This window comes from Hermetia illucens, chromosome 3 (assembly GCF_905115235.1).
Source record: "Hermetia illucens chromosome 3, iHerIll2.2.curated.20191125, whole genome shotgun sequence".
Lineage (NCBI taxonomy): Eukaryota > Metazoa > Arthropoda > Insecta > Diptera > Stratiomyidae > Hermetia > Hermetia illucens.
Window position 1 is genome coordinate 98846105 of NC_051851.1, and position 8485 is coordinate 98854589.

Below are 8485 nucleotides of genomic sequence, written 5' to 3' on the forward strand. Positions count from 1 at the left end.
TTTCAGCTCTCCCTCCCTTATGTTTCACCCAATATCAAATATTGAAACGTACTAATTGAGACCTTTTATTTGATACCCCAATGGCTACATTCTGTGAAAAAAAATTGCACCCCCCATTCACATGTATGGGGAGCTCCTCTTAAGCTTAACAGAAAATAGCGCCACTTACTGCATGTAAAGGGAACACCAGATTACATTCTCTCACCAATTTTCATGACAATCGGTCCAGCCGTTTCCGAATAAATCGGGTGTGATAGACAGACAGACGGACAGATCGTCCGCCCAGGCCCTGCTAGCACAGAAAGTATTATATATGAAAAGGAAATCGATGTTGCTATTGTCTGCGAGCAATACAAAAGCCTCAATCACGGCGTCTGGGAAACAGACATAAATGGAAAGGCTGCAGTGTGGGCTTACAGCAAGCAATGAAGCACCGCGAACACGATTTGGTAAGGGTTAAGATCGATGACATCTACATATACAGCTGTTATGCCGCCCCAAGTATGGCAATACCAGAGTATTGCAACATGCTAGACAGACTGGCGAGAGACGCCAAAGATCGCAACCCCAAAATTATTTCTGGCGGGGAATTATTTCTGGAATGGGGAAGCCAGAAAACAAATGAAAGGAGAAGAACCTTGCTGCCTAAACGTCATATATATTTCAATTGAAAAAGGACCCAGAACAATAAATCCCCACCTGAAGAAACCAGAAACAGGTTGGTCATCAAGAGTACTTGATGAGGATACATTTCTTGAGGTATTGCAGTGGAATACCGAGTTTACTGGAACAGCCATAGAAAAAGCATCGCAGCTGTCCCAACAGATATATCGAGCATGTGACACTTCCATACCAAGACGTGTATACTCTCGGAAGCGTAACCCTAACTACTGGTGGAACGCTGAAATAACGAAGTCTCGTGCGGAGTGCTTGAAGGCCAAAAGACAGACTCAATGCCGAAGAAACATGCCAGAGTATGAGCAACGGTACCTTGAATATAAACAGGCACGAAAAAAGTTGCAATGTGCCCTCACGAAAAGTAAAAATGATTGTTTCAAGCGACTCTGTAATGAGGCAGACTCAGATCCATGGGGAGAAGCATACAAGTCCGTTATGTCAGCAGTAAAAGGCACCCCCCGGCATGGATCGAATCCCCAATAAGGCGCTCAAATTGACACTGAGAATGACACCAAGCATGTTTGCATGGGTATTTACAGACTGCCTAAAAGAAGGGTCCTTCCCTGCAGAGTGGAAAATGTAAAAGCTTGTATTGATCGGCAGGAGTTCCGCAGGGGTCTGTTCTGGGCCCTCTTCTCTGGAGCTTAATGTATAATGGCGTTTTGCGGTTTCCCGTAGCTAAACAAGCCGTTGTCGTCGGATTGGCAGATGACGTTGGAGTGGTCATAACATCCAATCACTCCGACGAAGTACAGATTTATGTGAACGAGACTATACGGACGATCAAGTCTTGGCTTAAAGACCACGGACTGGAGCTTGCCAAACACAAGACGGAGTTGGTGCTCCTTACAAAGCGGCGAAAACAGAAAACTGTTGAAATTCGCATCGGGTCGCATGTTGTTAGCTCTCAGCCCTCGCTGAGTAATATTTGACTCCAAGCTGAGTTTTAAACCCCACTTAAAGCGGCGACTATCAGCTCAACACTGGCAAGGGTGCTTCCAAATGTAGGCGGCCCGAAGCACAGTCGACGATTACTCTTATCGCGAGTCGTCAGCTCTGTACTTTTATACGTGTTGTTTTATACATGTTGCGTCTACCGAACAGCATCTTATGAAGCAGCATGCGTGATTGCAGGAATGATCCCGGTAGATATTCTAGCCGATAAGGAAAGTTGAATGTACGAAAATCAGGAAGCAAGCCTAAATAAGCAAAGTGAGCGTTTGCGGTCACTGGCTGCATGGTAAACAGCATGGAACCAGGCGGAACCATTTTCCGGTGGACACACAGGCTTATCCCAGACATAAGCATGTGGACTATGCGGAACCACGGTGAGACGAGTTACGATCTGACGAAGTTCTTAACCGGACACGGTGGATACAGGAGTTACCTTTATAGGTTCGGTCTAGATGAATTGCCCGATTGTCCTACGTGTGAAGGCACAGCCGAAAATGCAGAACACGTTTTCTTCGTCTGCCCCTCAGGTAGAAAGCTTGAAACTGAGCTAAATATCCGTTTAACGGTGGAAAATCTGATAGGGTACATGGTGCAATTAAATACAACATGGGACGCGGTAGTTGCAATGGTGAAACGGATCCACCACCAACTAAAAGCAGCAGAAGTACAGCGGAGAGCTCGTTTAGAGTGAACAGCTCAGAACTGAACAGCCCTGCGTATACCGAAACGGTGATCCTGCGGGGAGAGTGTGGAGAAAATATGGGAGGTGCGCATGCGTGTCCTAGATGCGTATTCATGATGGATTTCCCCCAGCCAAACAAAAAAAAAGACGGACAGACGGACAGACAGACACTGACTCGATTCTAATAAGGTTTTGTTTCACACAAAACCTTAAAATGAAATCAAACATCATTTTTTTAGTAATTTGTATATTTTAACGTTTAAACGCTACAACAATTTTTGAATTGGTCCGAAGCACATGCTATGGATGCTTGTTACACCCTGAACCAATAATTTTTGACCATTTTTCAAGCAAGCTCCAAAGAATGCAATGGCAACGAACCTTCCGCTGCACTGAAAAGCGATCATCAATGTTGACCCTATGAGTGCGGAATATGTAATTGTGTCCAATAAATTTATTGACTTGAAGAAGCGGTCAAATACAAATAATAATATCAAATATCTCTCTGCTTAATTGCGGATATGAATTTCAGAATGACTCTTCCTTCTTCCTTCCCCGTATATATAGTCGTTATTGAAGCTTTCAACCTCCGAATACTTTCAGTCAGTGCCGACTGAAATGAAGTTTGGGGTGAGAGTAGAAGTTGGCTTAGGAAAAAAAGTTATATAGCGCTGGGTCCCCTTCCCTCATTTCCTTTTTTTGGAGGTCCTTGAGAGAACCTTTGAAATGAAGTATGATCAAAGTTTATGGGATAAATAATAACGAATCTATGATCAAAAAATGTAATTACTTGAATTTTTGATATAAAAATCAATAAAAACAAAACCGGGTTCTCTCATATAAATTGAAAGTAAGCGAAATCCCTTGAAAATCTACTGTATTTAGGCCCTCGCAATAAATTCTGCAATTCGTAGGCACAAGCTATAGGAATTTATCTTCCTGAATCCTCATCAAAAACTTATACTCGTGCGCTATATTCATATGCGTTTTCGGTAAATTGGTTTCAGACGCAACTGACCTTATTTTAAATATTTTCTTGCAATGTGACTCGCTTGAAATTTGATTGTCGCATTTACTAACTGCTGGCGGTCATAAATGAATGAGAGAAAATGTTGCCAACGTGACGACTCGTTTGAATTAAGTCCAGGATTTTTGTCACCTCCGAAATTATGCGAGTTCTCAATTTGGTAGAAGTCCACAAAATCTGCCCGCAGCTCGGGTAGCTCAGTCGGTAGAGCGTTGGACTTTTAATCCAACGGTCCAGGGTTCAAGTCTCTGCTCGGGCGGTGGAGGTATTTTTATAATAGTGAATAATAAAACGAATGTCGAGAATTCTAGTGTTTATGATAACAAACCGAAAATAAAGCTGGAGATGTAGCGCTCATTTAGAATGTATGTAATCACGATTTAGTGACAATCAACGTAGCAATGAGTGGCAGCATCTGTTCGATAATCTGATAATAATTTTTGGGTGAGAGCTAAGATTTTTTTCATTTCAATTTTATATTTTGATTCTTGAGTTTGGTAATTCAAAGTCAAATGGCCTTAACAGGAGCTTGCGTAGTGGTACCGGGAAACGTTGAAATCATACAAATTTCCTTTTCGTGATCCAATCTTTGAGTCATGCTATCCGTTACAGAACCGCCATATAATGGTCAATTTAGGCGATCGAAATTTTACGGTGTATTTTGATGTTAAATTATACCTTATTATTATTGCCCTTTGTAAAATTGGCATGCACATATCCAGCCAAAACGTGGAGAAATAAGACTTGGTGACATGTTTAAACAAGTCGGCAAATCGGAAGCTAGACGCTTTGAGAGGTTTTGTGTATTTCTTTTATAAAGAGATGCATTTATTATGGAAAATATCCACTTACAAGTGATATTGACATTCATAGTCTTGAATTTGCAGAGAAGCGACAGTTTTGACCTAGTATAACTTTGTTAGTAACAGTGCGATTTTCAGAAAATTTGGCAGGATCATGCTCCTGATTCTAGGGTGAACTTAAGGGGGGTTTACCTGTCAATTACTAAAAATTATAGTAATGTACTATTATTAACTTTATTTGAACAGTTATCGGTATGGAGTGTATTTCGGACCCTAGGCACCATATACCGCCAGCCCCCTGATTTTTTTCAGATTTTTTGGTTGGGTAGTTTCTGAGAATGGGTTCGTTAAAAAAATGATCAGTTTCAACCCCCCGCACTCTTCACTTTTCCAACAAATGTCAAAACTAACACCTGCTTCAACAAGTACTTATCAAGACCTTTAATTTGATACTCCACATGACTATATTTGATAAAAAAAAAATGTACACCCTCCTTGTGCATGTATGGGGACCCCTCTTGAATTCGACGTAAAGGGATGTAACTCACTATATGCGTGAGCGTTCACAGTTCCCAACTTTCTACCAAATTTGGTGTCAATAGCTATAACCGTCTCCGAGAAAAATGCGTGTGACGGACAGGTAGACAGACAGACAGACGGAGAGACAGACAGTAAACCGATTTTAATAGGGTTTTGTGTTTACACAAATCTTGAAAAATAATTACCATTTATTTTAAATTGCTAATTCTAGGGACAGAAATATGGCGTACGAGTACAGCTTTTTGTTGATTGACGAGAAGACGATGGAAAGTTACGAAGATTCTACAATAGGTGTTGTGTCCATTTAGTCAATCCCGAGCCTATGGCTCCGCTTGTGCATAGTTAAAAATTCAATTGTGTCCTACTTTTCAAATACATAAATAATGTGATCTGGAAAGTACTGCGATAATAGTCAACTTCATACCATTATTACCAAAAGTCAAGAAGTTTGCCAAAAATAGACACGAAAACGGACTGGCGAAAAGTAAAATATAAAATATCACTTACTTTCGTTATTGATGAGTCAAAAAATCACAAGGGGAAAGATCGGGAGAGCGTGCCGGCCATTCCAAATCGCCTCTAATTGAGATAAGGCGCTCTGGAAAGTGTTCCCTCAAAACAGCCATCGATGCTCTTGAAGTGTGTGTTGTTGCATCGTCTTGTTGGAACCAAGTGTCCCCCAATTCCAAATTTTCTAGCCGTGGGAAAAAAAATTCTGTAGCATGTTTACATACCGGTCCGAATTCACTATCACTGTAACCTCATCTCCTTCTGCACTATCGCCATCTTGTAGGGATGAAAATGAAGATCATAACGAAGAATTCTTCTCACAGAACGATCGGATAGTCCAACATTGACGCTCTCACTGCTCCAATGTTCTCAGGTGATCTAACGGACCGAGGGACTCCAGTTCTTCCTTTTGTCGCACTTGCAGTTTGTCTGAATCTAGTGACCCATGTAACAATTGATTTGCGGTCTGGGACGGGAGCCAACGGGGCTAAATTAAAGCGATTCCGAAATGCATGCTGTGTTGCAATAACCGAACATCCGCTTGAATAGTAAACCTCAACGGCAAAGACACACCCCTCACTATTCCAACGCATGATGGTGACTGAACCGTATCATGAAAAAACTTTACAGTATCCCCTCTTGAACGAGACCACAGTAGATATACTATAGGCAGTACCCTTACTAAAATGACCCCACTTGCAAATGTGCTTGCAGAAGCTTATCTGTACACATCAGAGACGCTAAAGAAGGAAAAGGCATAATCTTCGTCAAATTATATTGGTAAGAGAGAGATCGGTGAGCTTTTGCTATTTTGGTACTACGGCGTACTCACCCATATAGCAAAAAGTTCTTTCACGTATTCACTTATACATAAGCAAAAACTTGCCAATCTCACCAATACATTGGCAAGTCCGGGCGGTACGTCAAACACAGCTGATCGGGTTTTCGGTACATCTCGCTCATGCTCAAGGGCAAAACAATTTGAAATCGTGTGTACTCGCACTGATTTCCCCCCTTGAGGGGCAAGGGGGAGTGAGGTAGCTGTCTAGTATCTAACTATGAACGAGACCACCAGCGCTCCGCTATGACATCAACTAACTGAGTGGCGCGCATTTTAAAAAAGGAAGTTATGCTGCCGCACCCTGTAAGTTTTGGTCTACATCGACTTCGATGTTCAGACCAATCTTGGCAAGTGAGTTAACATTAGTGCAAATTACGAGACCATATCCACACACGATCAGGTAGAACACCAGTTCATGCAGGTTGCGCTACTGCGTGAAAAAATTTCACAACGCAGTTCTCCATTAGCTGATAGCATTGACCCGAGATATTTAACTCGGTCAGTTCTTGGCAGGTCACTACCATTGACAGTAGTAGTGACTGGTGATCGTCGTCAAAAACTCAGTTTTATTCAAATCCAATCCCGGAACGCCTTGCATCAGGCGAACATTCCTGATATCGGTTTTGCTATGCGACGTTAGGAAAACATCATCTGCATAACGTAGTGTGAAGGGCGCTGGACGTTGGATGTCTCTTGTGACAATGTCCATAACCAGAACAAAGAGGAGTGGTGAGGGGGCGCTTCCTTGATAAACACCAACGGAGACACGAAGCCGATTTGATATGCCCGCCACACCTCGAACTTTACTCTTCGGATCATGGTAGAGCAATTTAACCCAGCACACGAGTTCTTCTGGCACTAAGTGTTGTTATAGAGCTCACGAAATGAGTTTTTGTTGCACACGGTGAAACGCTTTCTCTACATTCAGAAGTGCTAATGTCGAGAGGACAATGCTTCTCACAGTGTTTCTCCATGAGTAACCGCGCAGCGTATACTGCGTCAGAAGTTCCGAAGTTTTTGACAAACTCGGTTTGATTCACGGTTAATTGAACGATTCCGAATATGAAGTATTTTCTTGGCAGTCAGATAGTGTTCTAACAGCGATGGCTTTCTTTGCTTCACGATAGGCAAATTCATAAATTTGGCAATTAGGGAGCGTTTTATTGTCGAGAAACTTATGGTAGAGATGTTTTTTCTCGAAAATTCATTTTATAATAACATTGTCATTCTTGCGGCCCTGAGGGTTATATAGGCTGCTTTGCGAATCGAGGTTTTAACTGTTTTTAACTCCAGTGGCGGTGGTAAAACGTCGGTGTCTTATAAGATGATGGCCGGTTTGTATTTTACTGTTTCTAATCTACAATGTAGGAGGATCACTTGATGAACCATGTATTCATAATTACAAGGTGGGTGTCCGCAAAATCGGTTAGACGCTCGTCACCCTTATTTCATATTCCAAACACTTTTCCTCATGGCATCTGTTTCGAACTACCTTTTAACGCTTACGATCATTAAGGTCATTAAGTTTTTGGATCGAGAAGTTACCAGAATGCATCTTTCTCGGCATCAGGTCGACCTGTCTGTGGTGCATATCTAGTGCGAGCAGCTGATATAATGGAGAGTTTTATCAGCCGGTCATCAAATCGCTCCGTTTCTCTAATGGTATCACGGAAACCCTCAGAGATGGCAATGCCAACACCATGTCTGCATTCTACGTCGCAGCTTTTGGCATTAGACCATTTCTTATTTTGATAGAACGTAGCCATTTTTTCATCTTTACTGATAGTAAAGCCATATTTTTGTCCTGCGAGCCAGGCTACCATTGAAACAAAGCGAAGAGTGCACGATTTCCTGGGAAAAGAGGAACAGGTCGGACTACTGGAAGCTGGATGCTTCCGCATCTTTTGTGAGAAATTCCCTATGCATGTTTATTACTCATTCACTCTGTCAAAATAAGGGGGGCTTTCGGGTAAATTTCTAAAAAATTCTGAACAGGTATAATACTGGGACGCACTTTGAGGCCTAGATTTTGTATGGGTGTACCATTGTACTTTTTTCCGATTTTTCAATTGGATAGGTTCTGAGAGCGACTCGCGCTACACTATTCGGGGCATACATTTTGACCTCTCATCTCCCTATGTTTCGACCAATCTCAGAAGTAAGATTAGTTTCGAAAAGTACTAATCAAACCCCCATTGATACCCGACATGACCATATTTTGTAAAAAAATGTACACATTAATTTCGCATGTATTGGGAGCTCCACTGTGCATCCGGCTCTCTACATTGCATTCTTGGATGTAGAGAAGACGTTTGACCGTGTACCACACAAACTCATTCGGTAAGTATTTAGGCAAGACCTGGTGCCAGAGGAGCTCATATGTATACATGGGTGCCATTTACCCCTTGGTGGGGTATAGTGCGTCAATCACTTCTACTCGCCATTACTCA

At 42.0% G+C, this 8485-nt stretch overlaps 1 non-coding gene across 1 annotated transcript; it reads left to right on the top strand.

Moving 5' to 3' along the window:
* Positions 1-3527: 3527 nt before the first annotated feature.
* Trnak-uuu lies at positions 3528-3600 on the top strand. The gene has a single exon. It is a non-coding gene; the product is annotated as a tRNA-Lys (tRNA).
* The last annotated feature ends 4885 nt before the right edge of the window (positions 3601-8485 follow it).